This window comes from Manis pentadactyla, chromosome 5 (genome assembly GCF_030020395.1).
Source record: "Manis pentadactyla isolate mManPen7 chromosome 5, mManPen7.hap1, whole genome shotgun sequence".
NCBI lineage: Eukaryota > Metazoa > Chordata > Mammalia > Pholidota > Manidae > Manis > Manis pentadactyla.
The window spans coordinates 83,143,137-83,169,325 of NC_080023.1; positions in this window are offsets into that span (position 1 = coordinate 83,143,137).

Genomic DNA, 26,189 nt, shown 5'->3' on the forward strand with positions numbered 1-26,189 from the left:
CATCTGTATTGAAATACACTTAATTCATTGAGCATTAATTGAGTAGCTCATTTGTGAAACGTTTGTGGCACAGAGATCTGAGGTCCTTTGGTTAAGGATCAGTGAAGTAGGCATTCACTGAGTGTTTACTGAGTGAACGATTCATTCATCAAACAAATGAATAAATAAATGAAAGAATAAAGTTAGTCAATATTTGATCAAAAATCTGCCTACAAAACGTCTGGGTCTTTGTCTTAATCATCAAATGGCAATCGCAGGTTGTGCCCCTGCTCACTGGCTTGCTGACCAAAGTAGACTGTCATTTTGCATCGAATCTGACCCTGATGAAGGGGTAGTACACAGTTTCATGCTCTCTAGAAACCTTGGAAATTAAAAGAATAAATCCTACCGGACTGGCTGTGTGGAAGGTGGTCTTGATAGACTCTGCTTTTTTTGGCTTACAGGACAGTCCTACTCTGGCTCCCTCGGGCCCCTTTGGGTACGGTCTTTATGTTAGGTGGAGAAGGGACAACAGATGTGCAGGCCTCTGCCAGAACCCACCTACGCTGGTGGCGGCCCTGGGAACTACCATAACCATAGGCTGGCATTTCCATCTAAAACAGACTGGCTTGGGCCTGAATGTTTAGGAGAACATGGAAAATAATAAACATGATCTGATATCAAGGATTTATACCTAAAGACAAAACAATCTATTAATTACATCCTGGGATCAATAAACATTCAGCACTGCCTACATTAATATCGAAATATTGTCTAAAGATCCCATCCAGTGATCTTAAGGTTCCAGGAATGGTGTCACTCAGGCTCTGTAAGACCCCCAAATTATCCCAGATTTAATCATGCTCAGATTCCTATACTTCCAAATATTGATCTATGGGCTTATGTTTTTATCAACAAAGAATCTAAATGAAAATTTCACTTTGACTGTATGCCCTGAGTTTCTTGAGTTCATTCTATCATGAAACCTGTTTCTTCCTAAAGAAAGAGAATCAGAAGCCTGCCAAGCTGCTAAACCCCTGATCTAAAGAAACTCCCAGCTACTTGGCAGTCTCATTATCAAATCATATGTTTGATGTGTTTTTTCCTGAGAATAACAGAAAACATCTGAGGCCATGAGTTAAAAAATTTTAAGACTACGCTAATCACAAAACTAATCAAAAACTTTGAATAACTCCAAAAATATCAACAGATAATAGTAATTTATGTCACACCTCTTAGCTGGGGGAGAAAACTCCATTGCTGAATGTGACTAGGGAGATTTTCACATAAATACAAACACACTAAAATTTAGTCAAGATAAGAGAAAAGTATTGAGAGGAAGGCCCAAAACTCTTGTAATGAGATTTTCAAACAGATAAAATCCTATTAGTATTGCAGAGTGCTACAGCTGACGTCTGACTTGGAACCCAAATAGGATTCAGGCACATCTAAATTTAACTGTTGAGTGGCAGGCAGGTCTTGGAGTAAGAGTTTCCATAAGAATTGTTTGTGGCTGAAGGAGTAAGCCAGGGTGGGGACACATGTTTCTGGGGGCACAGACCAGGAATGGTGGGCGAGGATGATGTCAGCCCTGGGCAGCTGTGGGGCGTGAGGCAGTCACATGACACCTATTAGTTAGTGAAAGGGACTTGCTACTAGAAGGCAAAGCTGATAGGAAACATTCAGGCCTGGGAGCTGCAGAGATGAGCTCTAACCTGTCTTCACCTCCAGGCTTCTGTTTTCTCCCGTGTTATATAATCGGTTTGGGCTAATGATTACTATGGGCCTTCCAGTTTTAATATTCTCTGACTCTAAGAAGAAATGTGACCAGAAAGGAAATTAACATGGCATGATGTAATATCAAGATCAGTAAATGAATGAGGGACAGGAAGAAATGGAAAAGAAGTAGCAGGTTTGGAAGCAGGACCTGAAACCCGTTTGGACACAGATAGGGGGCAACACGAACAAAGGAGTGGTGGATTCCTATCCTATCTCCTGATCCCAACAACTTCTTGTTTCCATAGGGATGAGGAAACAAGCCTGCTTCCTAACAGAATAGTGGTTTTAAAATCCCATTTCTTTTGAAACTTAACCTGTTTCTGTTGGGTTAAACTGTGCTTAGGTAGCATGAAAATGTATAGGCAAACAGTAGCTCAAAGGAAAAAAACTGTCCCCTCCTATTCTACCAGTACGTTCTCTTCAAAAGGGAGACAATAGGGAAAGGTAAAGTAAAATGCTAGTGAGAGACTTGAACACCTTTTTTTCATATTCCATGAGTTCACAAATCTGTTATAAGCAGAGACCAAATCCTTTTTAACATTTTTATCTCCCTCCAATCTCAATTACTCCCTATATTTTAGTACCCAGTTTTTGTAATTCCCCTACCCTGCTCTTATCCTTGAAATTTTCCCAATCTCCTCATTTGCCTGCAAAAAATCTGTGTAGCACAGTGGTTAAGTGAATGGATGGTATAGACAGACAGTGAGAAGAACATCCTCCAAAATATCCCAGCAATACTAAATTCTTATCTGCAGTTGTCCCTTGATAATGAGAGTTAAATGAAGAAGGAAGGTAGTAGAGAGAAAGCAAAACACACTTACTTCACCCTTGCTAAGCTACTTGTGTGTTCCTTATTATGAGACCCAATTATCTCAAGAAAAAAATAGAGTGAACAGTCTGCTTTCTGCCATTCCTTGATTGTTTTGCCTTAAAGTGACTGGTATACCCAAAAAGTAATTCAATGTGGACAGTTGTTAGTGTAACTTACTGATAAGTTATTTGCAGAATTAAATGAAAATAACAGCGATAACCAAGAGTAATGCTGTATACTACCTGCATGAATGGACCAGTCTCTCATGCCTTCCTGTATCCTGAGCCCTTTGGAAGTGCCTTCTACTCCACTTTTCTGTGGGGCTACATGACTTGTTTCGGTCAGTGAGGATGCAGCAGTGTGGATAAAAGCAGAGCATTCTAAAAATGTTTCCACCTCCCCCTCTTGTGCCTTGTCACTATGAAATGCATGTAGTAGACTGAACCATGGTCTCCATGATAGCTGAAGCCATCAAAGATGAGGTGACAGTCGCTGATCCCCACACAGGGGAGTGAGCCCAGAGGAGCCCAGCCCCGATCAGAAGAGCTGCCAGACAATCTGCAGACTTGTGAGAAACAACGGTTATGTTTTAAGCCATGATTAGCATGTAGGGTGATTTGTTAGACAGCAATAACTAACAATAATAATTTATTGAGTATTCACTAGATACCAAGTCCTCTTTTATGATTCTTTCATAAATCATTTGATCCTTGTAATGAACCTGATAGTACTATTACAACTCTATTTTAAAATTTAGCATATAGAGTCTACAGTATAAATCTCCAAAATGATTTTTCACATACCTTTAAGCACCACAAATATCTTGCATTATAGACAGAGAAGATGTTCTTTTCTCCATTTTACACATGGAGACTGACTCAGAGAATAGCTGAGGGTCACAGAACAGTAAGTGGTGAAATAGTGACTTGAATCAGGATCTTCTGATATAAAGTCTAATGCTCCTTCCACCACACAGTCTACTTTTCAGAGTAGAATGAGTTTGTAGGAGATTGTTTAGGACAGAAGAAATACAAAAATACCAGGAGACATTTTTTTTTCTGTCACGAAGGGGTTTCTTTATAGTACAGATCATCTTGATAGGGATGACTGGAAAATTGCTCCTGTCTTCTTTGTCCACTTTGCTCAAAATTTGGCAGAAAGAGAGGCTTGACATACCTAAAGGAATCATCTATTCCAGCAACACAATTTCTTGTTCCTTCCATAGGATGATATATGTTTTTAATAATGAACTGCAGGCCTACATCATTCATTCATTCAATAAATAGTACAATAGTGTTTATACAGCTTTTATTCTAGATTTGGATGACTGCTGCTTTTGGCAAAGATGGGATAACTGATATTGAACATATCTTCCATTGTAAACAACCACAGAACTGGACAAAATCTATGAGGCTACTCTATTCAGGTAGGGGGACTGAAGCAGCAAATCCTCATGAGGTCTATGAGATGAGGGAACACATAAAAAGTTAGCATTATGTCACCACTGCTTTCTGCCTGGGGGTACTTTCACTCTGAAGTGCAAGATGATGGAGACCAAGGGAAGAGAAGTGGGCTTGTTGAGCTGCGGAGGCAAAGATCAGAGGGCAGGGCTGCCACTGTGGCTGGAATTTGTCAGACAAGGTCCCAGAGGGTGCTGCCCAGAAGGGGGGTTATGGAGGTCTGCATGGGCATTCGCCTTAGGCTCTTAATTTTGCAAGGGCAGCATGAGGCTTCTTGAGGCCCAGAAAAGGCTGACTACTGGCGACTGAGTTGAACAGGGCTACCAGGGGTGTACAGCCCTGCAGGACATTGGAATCCTGTTCCAGGCAGAGCAGGGGGACCCATACTGGGAACTTGGTCATTTCAGTAAGACTCCAGGAAAACCACACCTTGGGAATAACGAGGTGCCCTAACCTGAGGAATGAGGCAAACATCAAAACCAACACACCCTAACAAAATGTAAAATCAACTTTGAAAGGATTTAGAGGATCTTCCAATAATTCACCTATGTGCCACCACAAAACTCAAATCCTTTCCAAAATAACTCCTGCATTGATTTTCAAGCAGAGCCCCAGAGAATCTCCAGCCTGGTATATTCTTGGAAGCTTCACATGCAGCTTGATTAAACTTTGCTTTGTCTTTCTATTTCAAACAATCTTATGGGAATGTTTTATATTTCACCTTCAAATTTCATCTTTTTAGGAGAAATTGTGGAGGCAGGTGTTCAAATAACAGGGAAAGTATAAACATTCGTCCTTAGTAATTACTATTGAATATTAAATAGCCCAAAGAATATTTTATTAAGCAATAACTCTCAAGAATGATCTTTAAAGGAGACTTTCTCCCCTTTCCCCATTGAACTCACTCATGTATACATGCACACACATTCCATCTAGGCGAGCACAAATATTAATTTAAAATTTGGCAACGTGCTTATGTTTTTTATTTTATTAAGGTTTTATTGATAAACCCTCTTATGAAGGCTTCACATGAAAAAACAATGTAGTTGCTACTATCACCCATATTATCGTGTCCCCGCCATAACCCATGCCCCATTGCAGTCACTGCCCATCAGTATAGTAAGATGTCACAGAGTCACTGTTTGCCTTCTCTGTGCTACACTGTCTTCCCTCTGATCCCTCCCACACCATGTGTGCCAATCATAATACCCATTGGTCTATGGGTCTGTTCTTGTGCCAGTACCAAATTGTCTTGATTACTGAGGCTTTGTAGTAGAGCTTGAAGTTGGGAAATGAGATCCCCCCTGCTTTATTCTTTCTTCTTAGGATTGATTTGGCTATTCGAGGTCTTTTGTGGTTCCATATGAATTTTAGAACTATTTATTCCAGTTTATTGAAGAATGTTGTTGGTATTTTGATAGGGATTGTATTGAATCTGTAGATTGCTTTACCAGGATGGCCATTTTGACAGTATTAATTCTTCCTATCCATGAGCACAGGATGTGTTTCTGTTTATTGGTGTCTTCTTTAATTTCTCTCATGAGTGGTCTTGTAGTTTTCAGAGTATAGGTCTTTCACTTCCTTCATTAGATTTATTCCTAGGTATTTTATTCCTTTTGATGCAATTGTAAATGGAATTGTTTTCCTGATTTCTCTTTCTACTAGATCATCGTTAGTGTATAGAAATGCAACAGATTTCTGTGTACTAATTTTGTATCCTACAGTTTTGCTGATTCAGATATTATATCTAGTAGTTTTGGAGTGGATTCTTTAGGGTTTTTTATGTACAATATCATGTCATCTGCAAACAGTGACAGTTGGACCTCTTCCTTACCAATCTGGATGGTATTTATTTCTTTGTGTTGTCTGATTGCTGTGGCTAGGACCTCCAGAACTATGTTGAATAAAAGTGGGGAGAGCGGGCATCCTTGTCTTGTTCATGATCTTAAAGCTTTCAGCTTCTCACTGATAAGTATAATGCTGGCTGTGGGTTTGTCATATATGGCCTTTATTATGCTGAGGTACTTGCCCTCTACACCCATTTTGTGGAGAGTTTTTATCATGAATGGATGTTGAATTTTGTCAAATGCTTTTTCAGCATCTATGGAGATGATTATGTGGTTTTTGTCCTTTTTGTTGATGTGGTGGATTTTCATATTGTAACATCCTTGCATCCCCGGAATAAATCCTACTTCATCATGATGGATGATCTTTTTGATGTATTTTTGAATTTGGTTTGCTAATATTTTGTTGAGTATTTTTGCATGTATGTTCATCAGGGATATTGGTCTGTAATTTTCTTTTTCTGTGTCTTTGCCTGTTTTTGGTATTAAGGTGATGCTGGCCTCATAGAATGAGTTTGGAAGTATTCCCTCCTCTTCTACTTTTAAGGAGAATGGGTATAAGGTCTTCACTAAATGTTTGATAAAATTTGGCGGTGAAGCCATATGGTCCAGGGGTTTTGTTCTTAGGTAGGTTTTTGATACCAATTCAATTTCATTGCTAGTAATTGGTCTGTTCAGATTTTCTGTTTCTTTCTGGGTCATCTTTGGAAGGTTGTATTTTCTAGAAAGTCATCCATTTCTTCTAGGTTATCCAGTTTGTTAGCATACAATTTTTCATAGTATTCTCTAATAATTCTTTGTATTTCTGTGGTGTCCGTAGTGATTTTTCCTTTCTCGTTTTTGGTTCTGTTTAAGTCTGTAGACTCTCTTTTTTTCTTAAGTCTGGCTAGGGGTTTATCTATTTTGTTTATTTTCTCAAAGAACCAGCTCCTGTTTTCATTGATTCTTTCTATTGTTTTATTCTTCTCGATTTTATTTATTTATGCTCTAATCTTTATTATGTCCCTCCTTCTACTGACTTTGGGCCTCATTTGTACTTCTTTTTCTAGTTTCGTTAACTGTGAGTTTCAACTGTTCATATGGGATTGTTCTTCTTTCCTCAGGTAGGTCTGTATTGCAATATACTTTCCTCTTAGCACAGTCTTCGCTGCATCCCACAGATTTTTGTGGTGTTGAATTATTGTTGTCATTTGTCTCCATATATTGCTTGACCTCTGTTTTAATTTGGTCATTGATCCATTGGTTACTTAGGAGCATGTTGTGAAGCCTCCATGTGTTTGTGGGCTTTTTGTTTTCTTTGCATAATTTATTTCTGGTTTCATATCTTTGTGGTCTGAGAAGCTGGTTAGTACAATTTCAATCTTTTTGAATTTACTTAGGCTCTTTTTGTGGCTTAGTATATGATCTATTCTTGAAAATGTTCCTTGTACACTTGAGAAGAATGTGTATCCTGCTGCTTTTGTGTCAAGAGTTCTGTAGATGTCTGTTAGGTCCATCTGTTCTAATGTGTTGTTCAATGCCTGTCTCCTTACTTATTTTCTGCCTGGTTGATCTGTCCTTTGGAGTGAGTGGAATGTTGAAGTCTCCTAGAATGAATGCATTGCATTCTATTTCCCCTTTTAATTCTGCTGGTATTTGTTTCACATATGTAGGTGCTCCTGTGTTGGGTGCGTAGATTTTTATAACGGTTATATCTTCTTGTTGGATTGACCCCTTTATCATTATATAATGTCCTTCTTTGTCTCTTGTGACTTTCTTTGTTTTGAAGTCTATTTTTTCTGATACAAGTACTGCAACTCCTGCTTTTTTCTCACTATTAGTTGCATGAAATATCTTTTCCATCCCTTCACTTTTAGTCTGTGTATGTCTTTGGGTTTGAAGAGAGTCTCTGTAGGCAGCATATAGCTGGGTCTTGTTTTTTTATCCATTCAGTGACTCTATGTCTTTTGATTGCTGCATTCAGACCACTTACATTTAGGGTGATTATCGGTAGGTATGCACTTACTGCCATTGCAGGCTTTAGATTTGTGGTTACCAAAGGTTCAAGGGTAACTTCCTTACTATCTAAGAGTCTAACTTAACTCAGGATGCTATTACAAACATGATCTAAAGGTTCCTTTTTTCCCCTCCTTTTCTTCTTCTACCATTCTTTATATATTAGGTATTATATTCTGTACTCTTTGTCTATCCCTTTTTATTACCTCTGGTGACAACTATTTAATGTTATGAGCACTTCCCTCTATAGCAGTCCCTCCAAAATACACTTTAGAGATGGTTTGTGGGAGGTAAATTATCTGAGCTTTTGCTTATCTGAAAATTGCTTAATCCCTCTTTCAATTTAAATGAACATCCTGCCAGATAGAGTATTCTTGGTTTCAGGCCCTTCTGCTTCATTGCATTACATGAAGCAATACATCATGCCACTCCCTTCTGGCCTGTAAGGTTTCTGGTGAGAAGTCTGATGATAGCCTGATGGGCTTTCCTTTGTATGTGATCTTATTTCTCTCTCTGGCTGCTGTTTATAGTCTGTCCTTATCCTTGATCTTTGCCATTTTAATTACCATATGTCTTGGTGTTGTCTTCCTTGGGTCCCTTGTGTTGGGAGATCTGTGCATCTCCATAGTCTGAGAGACTATCTCCTTCCCCAGATTGGGGAAGTTTTCCCCAATTACCTCCTCAAAGACACTTTCTATCTCTTCTTCTTCTTCTGGTACCCCTATAATGTGAATATTGTTCCGTTTGGATTGTTCACATAGTTCTCTCAATATTCTTTCATTCTTAGAGATCCTTTTTTTCTCTCTGTGCCTCAGCTTCTTTGTATTCCTCTTCTCTAGTTTCTATTTCATTTATCATCTCCTCCACTGTATCTAATCTACTTTTAAAACCCTCTATTGTATTCCTTAATGACTGCATCTCTGTACCAGAATTTGTTCCTGAGTTCTTGAATATTTTTCTGTACCTCCAGGAGCTTGTTTATGATTTTTATTTTGAAATCTCTTTCAGGAAAATTGATTAGTTCAGTCTCACTCAACACTTTTTACGGTGGTGTTGAGATTTTGCTTTGAACCAGGTTCCTTTGACGTTTCATATTTGTATGTGGAGCCCTATAGTGCCCAGAATCTCTACTCTCTGGAGCTGCTTAGCCTCTGGAGCAAGGTTGGGGGTCTCAGGGGACTGGTGCTGATGCCCTGTTTCCCAACGTCTGCTCTTTTCTCCAGGTGTATGCAGTCTGGTGCAGCCTACTTTCCTGTTGCTCTTTCAGGATTAATTGTATGAATTATATTTTCATATCATATGTGGTTTTAGGAGGAGGTCTCTGTCTCACCTCTCATATCGCCATCTTTAATCCCTACTGATTGTTTTAATGGAATAATTCATCAAGTGCCAAATTGGGAGTTAACAGCTCCTGCCATTTAAAACTATCATTAATTCTTTTGAAGGGTGTAGAAATTTTAAGTTTTAAGCTAAGGGGAAATTATATTGTCTGTATCTAAAGAATTTTAAAATAATTTTTAAAATTTAAAATGAAAATTTTTAAATCATCTTTCTAATTGTGCCTCAAAATTCATGTTTGTTAATTATAAAATTATTCATACATATGGTAATGTGTTTTGCAAGCACAAAATCTAAAAAAACTTTAAAATTTGCAATCTTCTCACACAGAAATAAGCAAAGCTAACATTTTTGTTTTTCTTCTGGTCTATCTTTTCTGCATTCCCAGATAATAACATAAAAAGTTATTTTTTAAGAACTTAGATTATTAATAAAATAAAAATTAAATAAAAATTTTGAACTTTTCTTTCATCTTACCTACTACTAAATACATTTCAAACACATTATTTATCTTCCATAATTATTTATCTGCCATCATAGCAGGCAGCCTCCACGATGGCCCCCAATGGTTATTGTCTCCTGATATTCATGACCCTGTGCAGTCCCCTCCCACACTGAATAGAGTTGGCCTGTGTAACCAGCAAGATACTTCAGAAACGATGGCGTGCAACTTCCAAGGCTATGTCGTAAAAGACATTACAGCTTCCGCCTTGCTCTTTTTCACATTCCTCACTACAGGAGAAGCCCACTGGCATGTCATGACATTCCAGCATCCTGAAGAGGGTCCACTTGGTGAGGAGCTGAAGGCTCTTGCCAATTAGCAGCACTAATTTGCCAGGTATTTGAGTTTGTTACCATGGAAATAGATCCTCCCACTCAGTCAAATTCTCAGATGATTGCAACCCTGGATGACACCTCAACTACAACCTCATGAGCCTCGGTACCACCAATGTCACCTGCTCCTTTGTGCCAGACCCACAGGAATTGTGTGTTCTAATAATACTTACTGTTTTAAACATCTAAGTTTGGAGTAACTTCCTGCACATAGATAAATAATAATGATTCAAGTGTGAAAAGCGGGGCACTGCCATAACAAAAAACCTAAAATGTGGGAGTGGCTTCACAACACTATGAAGGAAAGACTTTGAGAAGTAAAAGCATGAAGTGCATTGAAGAAATTGTTAGCAGAAGCCTTGTGACCCCCAAGGACATCATTGGTGATGGCGTGGAGGAAAATCTGGAAATTAATGGAAACTAGAAGATAGGAGAGCCTTGCTAGACATGACAGAAAATTCAGCAACATTCTCACATGCAAAAAAATGGGAAAAAATTAATCTAATGAACTAAGTGATGTAGTGAAGGAGTTTTCCAGGTAGTGTTAAGAGTGCGCTTGATTTCTTCTCGCTGTTGACAGCGATATGCAAAGGGAGAGAAAAACTGAAGCAAGAGCTAGTAAACAAAAAGGAATCAAGACTTTCTACTTCTGAAATTGTCCAGATGACAGAAAATGCTAAAATATCAGAGGTGTAAGGGTGTAGTCCATTCATCCAATGGAATGAATCCCACCTACAACCCTTTTATAGGTGACATGCAAAGTTTTTAAAATTAATATCAGCAGAAACACTCTCAGGTTGAACTGAATGGACAGAAACCATACAAAATGAAAGAGGCCTTTAAACTCCTGAACTTTGATAGGCAGTGAGAAGGCTGAGACCAACTCTCAGCTACAAAACACGGGTTACCTTTAATGGAGCAGGAGGGAAGAATCAAAGGATAGAACCACAGGCTCAGAAGGTTAGAGCCAAGAGCCATGGAGAGTCATTCTCAGGGAAGAGGAGGCCTGCCTTCTAATTGAGGAACTTCCAACCTTTGCCTGAATGGGCTTCAGAAATGCTGTGAAGCAGTGACTGCTCTGTGCCTCCTGTTCTCCCTGTTTTGAATAGGAAGGTCTACAGTGTCCATCCTGAGCTTCTCCCACCACCCCATACAGGGTGTAAGACGGGGCAGATAACTTGTGTCTTTAATTCACAGGTCTTTAGACAGAGAACAACTACACGAGTTATACTTGAAACTATATACTGAAGGCACTAAACCCAAAGAGCATCATCTGTTCCAGGCCCTCATTTACATAGTAAGATTCTAGACTTGGAACTGCTGCTGTAAGAGGATGAAACTTTGGGGGCCTGTAAGAGGGTGAGTGCATTTTACATGTGCAAGGGACATGAATCACTGGGGCCAGAGCACACACTGTAGGAACCAGCCCCTCTGATGGCCCCCAGTAATTCTTGCTTCCTAATATTCATGTCCCTATTTAGCCCCCTACCATAATAAATAGGACTGATTCATGCAATGCATAGGATATTGTGAAAATAACCGAGTGACTTCATAAAAGATACTGCAGTTTCCACTTTGCACTCTCGGAGCAGTCACTGTGGGAGAAGCCAGCTGCTGTGTCACAAGAGGACACTCCAGTCTATGGGGAGGTCCATGTGGTGAGGAATCGAGACTTCCTGCCAACAACTGGCACTATTTTAGCAAGCATGCTTGTGAGCTGCCTTGGAACAGAGCCTCCAGCCCCGGGCAAGCTTCAGAGGACCACAGCCCTGGCCAACATCTTGACTGAAACCTCACGATATATATATATATACACCCTGAGTCAGAACCATGTAGCTAAACTGCTCCTGGACTCCTGACCCAGAGACTTTTTGAGGTAATAAATGTTTATTGTTTTAAGCCACTCAGTTTGTACATAATTTGTTATGTATTAATAGGTAAGTAATACAGCCTTATTTTATCATATGGATATACCATAACTTATTTAATCATTCTTCAGTGTTGAACATTTGGATTGCTTCTAATTGTTCATCATAACAAATAATACTCTGAAGAAACTGCTGCATAAAAAATTATTTATTAATCTCTTAGTATGTCTCTAAATTCTTAGAAGTGAAATCACTAAATATGCACAATGTATGTTTCCAGTTGCTTTATGTAAGACTATACATTTTACTGCAGCCTCAGTTATGCTCTTCAAAATCACAAGACAAGAATACCCACTATCACCAATCTTATTAAACACTGTGCTGGAGAAAGCACACTTATAAAAGAAAATTAAAAGTATAAAAGTTAGAGAGGAAAAATTTAAAGCTCTACTATTTTTCATTTGATACAATGAATATTTGGAAAACATGAAAGAAACTATTGAAAAGCTATTATAAATGATGAGAGATAAATTCAGTAAGTTTACAAGAGACCAAAGAACTATGTTTCCACTAAAGATACATTCAAGAAGCTTTGAATAGAGGTGTACCCGAGTGTGCTTATAGGCAGTGGTAGGAGAAAAAGAGAACTGCTTTTGACTCTATCTTGCTGAATTCATCTCATTCAACAAGCAAGTTATACAAATACATGCAGTAGTTTTAGCTGTATAATACTGGAATATGACATGTTTAACTCTCAAATGTGTGCCTAAGCACTTATAATCCCTAATTCTTGTGAGGGAGAATTGCTGCTAATTTTGAAACTACAATTAGCAGGAGGGAAATGATAAGGACGCATGTGGTGACTGAGGCAATTCGTCAACCTGCACTACCTCATTCCTTACCTCAGTCCCTGTAGCTTCTCATACTCCTTCAGAAAATCTTCTCTGAGACTAATAAACCAGGTCCTCACTGTCCAGCCTCTTGCTGCCTGAACCACTGCTGAGTCACACTCTCACTCCTGGCAAGCTCTTACTTGTGAGAGTTTCTGCTAAGTTATCTGATTCCTGTTCTAAAGGTGTGTTCATGCCCAGAAGCCTAACTAGGTTTCTCTTGGAAGCTTAAACGTACAGGATTGCATGTTGGTAACTTTCAGCTGCCTGTGGTTACAGGTCTCAGTAATGCTTGATGCTGAACCACCAGCTCTACCCTGACTCTGAGATTTACCCTCTTTTACAGACCAGCTAGCAAGTGATAGATTCCATCAAGACATGCTGCCTTTGCTCACTCTATTGTACATCCCCTGAAGAAAACATCAATTGATAAGGAAAATGGATAAAATTGTGGAAGGGAATAAGGGGGGAGGGTCCAATGAGTGAACTGCAAACCTCTGGAGCACTGAGGAGTATCTATAATCTCACTTGGCATTTTAGGATCCACCTTCAGGCTCAGGGCTCTTGCAATAATGTTTTATAAAGATTTCATGTTCCTGCCGTGTCTGACAAGTATTCCTAAGGCTCAGGTGTGTTAAAATGTACGAAAATACTGGGGTGTTCATTCCTGCAGCCTTTCCAGCATCATAGAGCTGAGCGTGCTGGCCGGTAAGAGCCTCCAGATCCCACTCAGGGTCGGGACGTGGACACTGTGTAAAGGGCAAGGGGTCTGTAAATGGCTTTCCAAGCACACAGAGAGGAGGTGGTTCTCCACAGGCAAAGACAAGTTGCCGGAAGCCGAACTGCAGACCACTGCAGCAATCTGTGTGCCTTCTCCGAGTGAGCCTCTGATTTCAGCAAGCAAAGATGGGGCTTACGAGAATCATTCACTCTTAGCCTGGAGAACTCCATGCTGAAGCCTGTGCCACATTTACTTACATTAAACCTCAATTACGTTTACATTAAACTGAAACCTAGGCCTAAAGAAAACTGAGTTTTAAATGGTTAGAGGGAAAGAAAATATGAGAAAGTCATCCTCAGCATTCACCCACCCATGAAGCTATTAAATATCACAGTCTTCAGAGTGTGAACTTTCCATCATGGTTTCACAACACCTTACAATCTCCTCATTTATCCCATGAGATATTAAGGAATTCACAAGCTAGGTCTGCAATTAATTTTATTTCAAATGAATATATGGCATATCACATTTGGTAAGTCAGAGAAGGGAAATTTGAAATAAAATAAATTTAGGATACTGTAAACTAAAAAAAAGGTTGAAAATCATGGCTCTACAGATAACTCTGGCATAGTAAATAGATATAGAGCAGAAGAGTGCATCAGTGTCTTTTCTGCACGGCAGAGATGTTTTATTCTTTGGGATTTTAATTTTGACTTATATTTCAAAAGCGTATGTCAGGCGATGATTCACTTAGATTCAGCCTCTTGTGTGCTTGAGCTGGTGATACAGTAACACACAACGGCCCTGAGAAGAGTCTAGAAGGTGACATTTTTGCTCTTTTGCTAACACCAAGTCAGTTGAACAAACATGGAGAGCTGAATGTAGGTCTTGGGCAAGGCCTTTGCAACCCCTCAAATAATGCCGGGCAGCAAACAGCTTTTTAACGCTGTCTTACACATGTGCATCGGGGCAAAGCAGATTTACTGCTCTAATTATGTTTTGCTTATGCTAATATTAAAATTAGCCTGTATTTGCTGATCACCTTCAGAGGAGGAAGTGGCTTTAGAAGCATGCTTGGCAGCAAGATAAAAAAGGATTCAAGATCCCCAAGCCAAGAAAAGATAGCTTCTCTGCTCCATCCTCTATTCCTTATTCTCCATGACTATTTTCTTTTTTGAGAAGTTATATATGACTCCTTAGGAATATGAGAAAATGTCTGCTGTAAAGTTTATAAAATCATGGGAAGAGAAAGAGAACCCTTTGTAATTTACTGAGCTCCTACTAAGGGCTAGGTATTGTACTGAGTGTGTTATATAAGTTATCTCTTTAAATCCTCCTCAAAGCCCTGTGAATTAGGCATTCTCCTCATCAGTCTGGAGATGAGGCAACTGAAACACAGAAGTATTTATATAACGAACAAAAGACTGAACAAGAATTTGAAAACATTCTAACCTTTAATATCCCAACTTACCAACAGCCCAATAGAAAAATGGGCAAAGGAAAAGAATCAATGGTTCACAAAAAAAAGGTTCTTAAATTTTTTAGGTGTCCAATTATATTCATAATCAGAGAAATGCAAATTAAAACTTCACCAATCAAAATAGAGCTGAAGAACATTTGGTATGACGCTGTTGGTGAGGGTGCAGGACACGCGCTTGCTCACACATTGCTGGTGAAAGTCAGATTGATGCAACCAGTCTGCAGAATACTGTGGCAATTCCTTTCAAAGATTAACCTTCTATGATATTATCCTTCAGGTACATTTGCATTTGTAAGAAATGCCATATGCAAAAATTATTCCTGCCAACATTGTCTATAATAGCAAAGGATTAAAACAACCTGATGTTTATTAATGGAAAACTTACAAATTATAGTCATCTATACAGAAAGAATCATATGCAAGCATAAAAAAATGAAGATTATGTTGATCTTGTTTGCTAAATTCACAAAGGGGAGGAAGGGATAGGACTGCAGACCTATTGCCTGTGCACCCTTTGTGTCATGTGACTTTGGAACCACGTAAATGCATAACCTGTTGTTTTAAAATAAAACAGTTTGTGACTTTTCTAAAGGTTGAAAAGGATACCAATTCATTCCCTTTAGGAACAGTGTATTTAACTACTGAATAACGGAAGAAGGGCAATGCCACTAGGGGCTGAACCTGAAAGTCATGCAAACTGACACAGAATCACTACCAGCTGGCTTTCTCTTTGGCCATTCCTGCCTTTGCAACTACTTCTTCCTTAAGTTTTTGTTAAAGCTGTGTCTTGAGCGCCTTAGTTTTCTTCCTCCTCCTTGAAACAATAATACAGCAATGATGAGAACAATTTATGGAAGGGCTCTTTGTAAAACTGAGCTTACACTTGCGGTTATATTTTCTCATTTAATCTTCATGATAACCCTATACAGTGGGAATATCGACTCCATTTTAAGGAAGAGAAAATAGACAAATTAGTAGTCTCTATTTTAATTGATCTGTAGGTAGTATAAAGCAACTGTTTTCTAATGTGTATGGCTTTGAGAGGAAAGACAAGTTAAAAAAAAAAGGCCTTTTAAAGTCTACCATGTCACACAGAAAATACAGACGCTGAAAAAATTTGTTCTACAGAGATTATTCTAAAGGACTCTTCTCACATTCAAGTGCTACTCACTAAAAATAGCCTGTGAGTTATATAAGAGGTTCTAATGTTTTAAAGGAGGAAAAGGCCTGTAAAACTAAGCCAAAGATTCATTCCTCTACAATTCCCATCAATTTCTCAGCCACAATGTGCACAAAGCAATTACTCCTCTTCTAACACCGAGTCAAATTCTTTCCTCCCCATGCTGTGACAGAAACCACACACGTGTTCACACACTGTGACAGGAACCACACGCATGTCCCCATCACCATCCTGTGCACCAGCCTCAAGCTTCTTCTCCCAAGCTAAGGAGTCCAGGATAAAAGTCTGACATACCATATCAGAAACTTTCCACTAATGTATCCTTGATCCTATTTTATTGCTGAAGTAAAGACAACAGAATTAACCCTTTGGCCTTGGGCTTTTCCCCATCACTGGAGGAGGCTTGAATTAAAGTTACAATGCTTGTGAGGAACACTTACAAAGCTGGCCTCCGATTCCCTGTTGCCCAGGCTGATACCTTAATCAGCCCGTGTCCTCCCCTGCCTCACTCCTAGCCATGCAGTGCAACACACCTGCCTAGGGTGCTCCCAAGCAAAGGGCTGCTGTGCTCCCATTCAAGAACCAAGGAGAGTGAAAACCATTTTCCCATAGATTTGCCATTTGGGCTCTTTGTGGGTTTTCCTTGTGCTATGAGGACTGTGCTTGAATTCAGACTTTCTGATGACGCTGACCTGGAATGACTGAACTGCTACTGCAAGGGCAGAAGATGGAATGTGGGGCATGGGATAAGAACATCATAACAGTTGATTTATTTCTCCTTTGGGTTTTGGTGGGTATGCATTTTGTTTATGGCTTCCATGTGATTCAGCCAGGTGGGACATATTATAATCACCACCTATTTGTGGCAACACATTGGCCTAGGTGCTGAGGCTGCAGAGAAACCCATACCCAAGTCCCTGACCTCAAGGAGTTTAGAATTCTAACTGGGTGATACAGTATATGCAATTACTTGTATATCTCTGTGTCAGGTGAGTGACATGCGACATAGGAAAAAATTAAACCAAATAAGGGAATAGAAACTAACAAGGGGTACATTTAGTTAGGGTGGCCGGAGTGTCTGTGAGGAGGGGCCACTTCCACAGAGGTCTGAGTGAAGACTGTGGTTAGCCCAGGAAGAGAATCCAGTGCAGAGGGAACAGCAAGGTCAAGGCCCCAAGATGGGAGTAGGTTTGGCAGAAACAGTGGAGGCCTGCACGGGAAGGGTGAAGGAGGCAGAGGGGAGTGCAAGGAGAGAAACAGGTCAGGAAAACAGCTGAGACCCCAGAAGAGCCTGAGGGTTCATAAGGGTGTCAGACACAGGGCAGCCTTTGAAAGGCTTTTTTTTTAAGTTAATTAATTTTGTTGTCATTAATCTACAATTACATGAAGAATATTATGTTTACTAGGGTCCCCACTTCACCAAATCCCCCCCACAAACCCCATTACAGTCACTGTCCATCAGCGTAGTAAGATGCTGTAGAATCACTACTTGTCTTCTCTGTGTTGCACAGCCCTCCCCGTGCCCACCCCCCACATTATACATGCTAATCGTAATGTCCCCTTTCTTTTTCCCCACCCTCATCCCTCCCTTCCCTCCCTTTCTCCCCAGTCCCTTTCCCTTTGGTAACTGTTAGTCCATTCTTAGGTTCTATGATTCTGCTGCTATTTTGTTCCTTCAGTCTTTCTTTGTTGCTATAGTCTTTGGATTTGAGGTGAGTCTCTTGTAAGCAGCATAGAAATGGGTCTTGCTTTTTTATCCATTCTATTACTCTGTGTCTTTTGATTGGTGTGTTCAGTCCATTTACATTTAGGGTGACTATTGAAAGATAGGTACTTATTGCCATTGCAGGCTTTAGATTCATGGTTGCCAAAGGTTCAAGGTTATCTTCTTTAGTATCTTACTGTCTAACTTAACTGGCTTATTGAGCTGTCATAAACACTGTCTGGTGATTCTTTATTTCTCTCCCTTCTTATTCCTCCTCCTCCGTTCTTTATATGTTGGTTGTTTTATTCTGTGCTCTTTTGTGTTTCCTTCAATTGCTTTTCTGGGTAGTTGATTTTATTTGTTGCCTTTAGTTAGAACTTGGTTGGTCTGCTTTCTTTGCTGTGATTTTATTTTCTCTGGTGACATCTGTTTAGTCTTAGGAGTGCTCCCATCTAGAACAGTCCCTCTAAAATACTCTGTAGAGGTGGTGTGTGGGAGGCAAATTCCCTCAACTTTTGCTTGTCTGGGAATTGTTTAATCCCTCCTTCATATTTAAATGATAGTCATGCTGGATACAGTATTCTTGGTTCAAGGCCCTTCTGTTTCATTGCATTAAATATATCATGCCATTCTCTTCTGGCCTGTAAGGTTTCCGTTGAGAAGTCTGATGATAGCCTGATGGGTTTTCCTTTGTAGGTGACCTTTTTCCTCACTCTGGCTGCCTTTAAAACTCTGTCCTTGTCCTTGATCTTTGCCATTTTAATTATTATGTGTCTTGGTGTTGTCCTCCTTGGGTCCTTTCTGTTGGGGGTTCTGTACACTTCCATGGTCTGATCAATTATTTCCTCCCCCAGTTTGGAGAAGTTTTCAGCAATTATTTCTTCAAATACTCTTTCTATTCCTTTTTCTCTCTCTTCTTCTTCTGGTACCCCTATAATGTGGATATTGTTCCTTTTGGATTGGTCACACAGTTCTCTTAATATTGTTTCATTCCTGGAGATCCTTTTATCTCTCTTTGCATCAACTTCTATGTGTTCTTGTTCTCTGGTCTCTATTCCATCAATGGCCTCTTGCATCTTATCCATTCTGTTTATAAATCCTTCCAGAGATTGTTTCATTTCTGTAATCTGCCTCCAGACGTCTGTAATCTCCCTCTGGACTTCATCCCTTAGCTCTTGCATATTTCTCTGCAGTTCCATCAGCATGGTTATAAGCTTTATTTTTAATTGTTTTTTCAGGAAGACTGGTTAGGTCTATCTCCTTCTCAGGGTTTGCCTCTGTGATCTTGGTCTGTATCAATTTCTTCTGCCTTTTCATGGCGATAGATATATTTGTGGGGAGCTGGTGCATGTGTTGGGTAAGAGAAAGTCCCTTCTTGCCAGTTTGTGGCCTTCCTCTCCAGGGAGAACAGTGACCTCTAGTGGCTTGTGCTGGGCAGCTGTGTGCAGACGGGGCTTCTGATCTTGCCCAGCCGCTATGGAGTTTATTTAGCTCTGCAGTTGCTGTGGGCGTGGCCTGCCTCAGGCTGCTCCTCCAATATGGCGGAGCTGCGTCAGAGGGGGAACAGGCGGGAGGCTGTTTATCGCAGTGAGGGGCCTCCGAGCTGCGCTGCAGGGGTTCAGGTGCCCAGAGTTCCCCGGGATTTCCAGCTGTTGGGCTAAGTGTCCCAGGATGCTTCCATCCAGCTGTGGGGTCCCTGTCCCTTTAAGACTTTCAAAAAGCACTCGCTTTTCTTTGTTCCGGGTGCGCCAGCTGCGGGGACCCACTCACAGGTCTTACTGTCCTGTTTCCCTAGTTTCCAGCACCGCACGCATGCACTGTGTCTGTGCTCTGGTGCAGATGGCTGGGGCTGGGTGATTAGCAGTCCTGGGCTTCCTCTCTGTCCCTGCTCCGACTCCTCTCCTCCTACCAGGAGCTGGGGGGAGGGGCGCTCGGGTCCCGCCAGGCCATGGCTTGTATCTTAGCCCCTTCACGAGGCACTGGGTTCTCGTGGGTGTGGATGTGGTCTGGCTGTTGTCCTGTGTCTTCTAGTCTCTCTTTTAGGATTAGTTGTATTTGTTGTATTTTCAAATATATATATAGTTTTGGGAGGAGATTTCCGCTGCTCTACTCATGCCACCATCTTGGTTCTCCCGAAAGGTTTTGAGATGACAGGATCTGATTTATATTTTCAAATGACCTCTTTGGAATCTATAATTATCTCAAAATAAAAAGTTCTGAAATACTGTATCTCTGGATGCTGGGTGGCAAGTAGCCTACAGGGGATGTGGTAGGCTGACCCTAGGGTGGCCCCCATTGAGCCCCTCCTCCTGGTGTTCACGCCCTCCTATAAGGCCTTCCCTTGAGGATAGGCTGCATTACAACTCACTTATAATGAGTAGAACAGGACAGAGTAATGGATGTCACTGTTGAGATTAGGCTACAAGAAGACTATGCCTTCCAGCCTGAGCATTCTCTCCCCTTCTCTGCCTCTTTCCCCCATCCCTCTCTCCCACTCTCCCTGACAACTCTCTCTGGGGGTAGCCATAGCCTCCGCGTGGAGAGGCCCACACTACATGACAAGGAGCTGACACCTGCAGTCCAAAGCCTGTGAGGAGCCCATGCCTGCAACAGCCACGTGAGTGACCTTGGAAGAAGATGCTCCTGCACCAGGCAGAGCTCGAGCTGCCCGCAGGCCTGACCCACACACAGACCAAGGCCTTGCGAGAGGCTTCCAGCCAGAGGCGCCGGGCTGAGTTCTCTGTTTCCTGACCCACAGAAACTGTAATAATATAATAAGCATGTTGTATTGAAGTCATTATGTTTTAGGATAATATGTTACAAAGCAACAGATAACTAATTCAAGGGGATAGGAGAAGCAGAAAGGCCAGTGGAGGGCCAGCACCGTGGTAATGAGACAATGACAGACCCCGGTGTGTGACAAGGGGAGTCAGGAGAAGTGGGTCTGGGCAGGACAAAGGATATAAGGAAAGCAACATGCTCTTGTGATCTAGAGAAGCCAAATTCTATGGCCCTGATTCCCCACAGTGTTCAGCTGCGCAACATGTTTGCAGGATAGATGGAAAGAACAGTTCTAGAAGGACTTTGATATTGGATCCTCTGGAAAGGTGTAAAGACAAGGAATCTGAGGAAATGGCCTGCCCAGAGCTTGTGTAGGACTCTGAGGCTGGGATTAAGAGATTCAAGGAGCAGGGGAAGTGAAGGCGGCAGGATCTGGCCTCAGCCTGAATACACAGAGCAAAAGATAACGGTGACAAGTCAAGAAAACCTTGTTTAAAGTAATCTGAGAAACTCCCCTGAATAAATATGTCAGTCCAAGTGAGTGGGATTTAAAATTATTACAAAGCCATCCTCCAACGTGCTCCTCTATCCAGGACAGGTCACCAGGTGAGTTAGTGCAGGGACTCACGGTGCTGCGCACACCCAGGACACAGCCTGGCTGTTGCTAGACATGCAAGTACTGGCCCTAGAGGCCATGCAGCCTAGCAGTTAAGACCATGGGTGCTGCTATCAGAAAGGTTGGTGCAGGAAGTCCAGCTCCTCTATTGCAAACTGTGTGATCTCCACAAACTTAAATTCCTCAGGCTTCAGTTTTCTTGACTACAAAATAAGGATAATAAAGGTACCCACTTTTAGTCCCTGGGCAGTTGGAAGGACTTGATAAGACTGCATGTGTTTCCTTAGCACAGTGCCTGTCACATAGTAAGTTCTCAGTACATGAGCCCTGAGCTGCCACTTGTCACCTGTCACCACTGTTCTGACTCCCTGGAGACACACACAGAGTGACTGGAGGAGGCAGTGTCCTTTATTTCAAAGCAAAGCTGTGCTTCTGGGTCAGTGAGACAGCAGGTAGGCACATCCCTATGCAGCCATTCTTCAAAGGAAAGCTGTGGTCAACAGCCCACTGCATCCCACCACAACGGCTAGTTCTCTCTGCCCTCTTCTCACTCCTGCTAAGGGAGCTTTTAAATGCCTTACAGATAAGTCCTGCTGCTGAAATGAGGGCGGCCCCAAGGGGGACAGGGCAGGATCATGGAAGAAACAATACTCCACAGAGTCCACAGAGTGTCTCTCCTTCCAGGCCACCCCGTACATGCTGTGTCACCACGTCTGATTCCCCAGCATTCACTGTCTGCTTTGAGACCCACTGATGTGCAGAGAGAACCTGCAGAATGAGCAGGTCAAGATGGTGGTTACTGGAGGACAGGGTGCCCACTAAGGCAACCGCAAGGTGCAGGCCAAGCCCTGGTTCTGTTGGTTCTGTCTGTCATGTCATAGCTGCAAGAGATGCTCCTGCTTGGGTGACACAATCCCCGTGCAAGGGCATGGACAGACTCAGCAACTGACAGGTTCAGACACGAAAATCATCACAACATAAAGCCACTAATGCAACTCTGCTGGAAAGAATGGTCCCCTTCATGAGTGATAAAGCTGCAAACCAAGACCACCACGGATACACAGAGCAATATTCCTGACAAACCAAACACATGTATGCAAGTATAGATGGAGATACATCTTAAGTTATAATCAATACAATGTTTATTAAAGGAAAGAACTAGAAAGAACAAAATGTTTATGTAAATTCTCCGAGTCCATGGTTTAAAGATATCCACCTGAATCCAAGAAGAGGCCATCAGCTTGGCGTCAACTTCTAAAATGAAAGGCTTCAGAAATCCAAATGTGCCTATAAATCTAAATGTTTTTCATTTAGCCTATAATTAAGCCATAACCTCCTGCTAACACCCACAAACGGTTTTTATTTGGAAAGAGAAGCATCAAAAGTTACAGGATTTGCAATTTTTCTTAATATTCTTCCCCACTGTGGCTCTTAGCCAGCATTCTGTCATTTCTAATCTATAGTGTCAATTTGACAGTTCAGCCAAACAAGAGCTAATGTTTGTAGCAGAGAAAAATAATCAGCACATCCATTCATTACCATCCTGCTCACACATTCATTGTCAATTATAAATATTTGCTTGGGCTAAACTCTGCCTCCATCATCAGAGCCATTACCGCCTGTAACCAAGTGATATATTTGAAGAGTCAACCTTCTGGCATTTTGCAGCTGGGACTCAAGAATAATCAAAATGTTCATAAACTAACACTTGGGGCCAGCAGAGTGTCTTGCTCAAGCTAACAAATGATTATTGTAGGCAATGGAAGCACAAGGCAAACTTTGATTCATGAATTTCACAATTATGTTTCTGGGCTATGTCTATTAGCTTTTGTTGAAAGCCTTTTCACTAGACATTTGGGGACAATGTTAGGGAACATTCAAGTATACAGCTGGACCTGTGCATTGACAGACACTACAGGATTCTTGGGGGAACTCCAGAGCCTACTAAATGTAGTGGAAGCTATTGGGGTCCTGCACAGATTTCCTTCAGGGGCAGACGCTCACGTCCCTCAGCTGATGTGAGTGTTGGCTGCTAATGACTCGCGCTGCTCACTTCTCCAGACAGCTGCCCTGAAGCACCCTGATCTGGAAGCTTCACCCGCCCCACTCACCCCCAGGCCTCAGACGGTGACTTACTGACATGAAGTAGGACGGGCACGTCGCTTCTCTCAAGAGAGCCGCCCCAGCTCTGCGGTGTGGTTCCTGCTCCGGAGCTTACCCGGGGGGCTGGGCTGAGCGACTCTCCCGCGGAGACCACATTCTTGCTTTGTTTTCCTCCTTTGACATGTCCCAGTTCGCTCACTCATCTTCTCCTGAGAGAATTCGGAAAAAAATCACTTGTAAAAGAATCCCCAAGTCAGTATCTCTTCCAGGGAGGCCAACAGAAGACCGAGAACTTCTCCCTGCCCAGGATGGGAAGGTGCTCCTGCTGAGACCCACCGTGGGTCCTGAGCCTCACCACTTGAACTTGTTGCTATTTCCCAGATACTCAAAACAGGTTCCCTTGCTTTAGCTGTCCTGGCATCAGACTGCCACAATGCACCGAGAAACACCCAGTCCCAAGACTGCACCCCACCCCTCCAGGGGGAGCCTGGACCGGCAGATGCCTTGATTAAGCCACTGAAACCAGTTTTAGACTTCTGGCCTCAAGAACTGTGTGAGACAACATTTCTGTTGTTTTAAATAGTTTATGGCAGTTTGTTAAAACAATCCATTGGAAACTAATACAGAACCATTCCCTAACACTTTAAGTAATCACGGGGTGAGGGTGGCTTACCAAGGAACAGACTAGCGAACTCTCCATTACCAGGGAACTGAAGCAAGATGGGATACTCCACACTTCCATACCAAGCTTGAGGATCCAATGAAAATCACAAATCTAATATACTGTTTAAATGGCTTCATCTTCACAGAGAAGGTTAACAATAAAATGCTTCATATTCTTGAAGAGGTAGATGTCCTTATTAATAATTAAGGATTGTACTCTCCTTTCATCCACAGCTCTAAAAGGTTTTACACAGCTTTATTAAATTTATTTCCCAACAGGAGGAGGCTTCAGAGGCATCACTTGGTCTAACAATTCAGCTGCAGCAGGTGTATTAGTCAGGGTTCTCCAGAGAAACAGAAGCAACTGGATGTATAGAGAGAAAGAAAAAAAAAACCTATTTTAAGGGATAGGCTTACATGATTTGGAGGCTTGGCAAGTCCAAAATCTGCAGGGTAGGCCAACAGGCTGGAGATTCAGGTGGAATAGCAGTTTGAGTCCAGAGGCAGTCTGCTGGCAGAATTATTTCTTGTTTAGTGAAGTAAGGCTTTTTCTATTAAGGCCTTCATCTGATTGGATGAGGTCCACACACAATGCAGAGTTACTCTGTTTAACTTAAACTCTACTGATTTAAATGTAATGTCACTAAAAAATGCCTTTGCAGAAACATCTAGAATAATGTTTGACCAAATATCTGGGCCTAGCCAAATTGATACATAAAATTATCCCTTGCACAGGGTACAAAGAACCCACTGTCAAAGGCTGGACATATGTATAGGATAAGAGTTCATCTCTGGGGGCTCAAGGTCATTCACTTTGGCCTCATTTCATTCTGTGATACATATGCTTTATCTCATTTTTTAAACTGGGTTTTCATTTCCAGGAGGAAAACCAGCCTTAAGCATCATAAAGTTTGGGCCCCATTTTGTCACTATGGCTAATGCATTCTGTAGCTACCTCATCAGCATAAAGGCACGTGGGAAAGTTTCTTACTAGGTATTCATGGAGCAAGAAAATCTAGGTCCATCTACTCTTACAGACCTGAAAAAAGAAAGGCCACTCTCAAGGTTATATCTGCAGGGAACTAGAGAAGAGACTTAAGAAGTAAGGATGTTTTCACCTAAAAGTGTTCAGCTGATTTTATTTAGGACAGTCTAATGCAGTCACTATAGAAAAGAAATACCAGAGTTTCAGCTGTGACAGAAATCATGAACTAGTCATACTGTGTCAGACGATGATGCTATTTCTTCTGGCAGGGACAGAAATGACACTCACATCTTGGACCCACCTTCGGATCAGATGGTCATGAACAGGAAAACCTGCTTATGGGGCTGAGAGATGTCTTTGCCCTCATGTCTCCCTAGTGCTCTGGTCTCTCAGAGTATCAGCAGGAAAAGGATATGTGTTTCAAGCAAGAGAACCAGGGGGACAGTGAATTGAGCCAGTCAATAATCACAACAATGATGAATTAAATACCAGTTTTGTACTAGATGCTGCCCTGCATACTAGGAAGACAAGATGATAAAACATGGTCCTTGCTCCTCAGTCCAGTGGGAGAGACAAGAGAGTGAGTCCCTGTGCCCCATGACAGAACTGCATACAGGGTTGACAGATGCGAAGGAGGGAGCGACGAACTCTGTCTGAGGGTCCAGGAGGATCCCAGCAAGGTGACCTTTGATGTGCACCTTGGAAGATGCTTAAGAGTCTGGCAGGAGGTGTAACAGAAAGCAGAAGATTCCAGAAACTTGGAGTTTATTTTTGTTTACTTATTGCTTTTTATTGTTGATCATTAAAATAATGAATATTCACTTGGAAAATGTGGAAATTAACAAAAAATTATAAAGAATTAAAAAAACAATGACTCAAAAAAAGACGCATAGCTGCAATATCTAGAGCAATACTTCAAAAATAATTATTTTGCCATCATTCCTTACTTTCTTTTCCTATGCATTTTAATATAAAATTGTTTTTTAATATATTTGTACTTTTGTATATTGCTTATTCTCAAAACATATTCTATCATTAATAAAGTTGATAAGCCAATATTTGATAGTTTCTTAAAATATGACCAGATTTAGCATAACATAGGTAAACATTATTCTGTTGTGGATTCTTTTGCCCAAATCTTTATTCATATAAAAGAT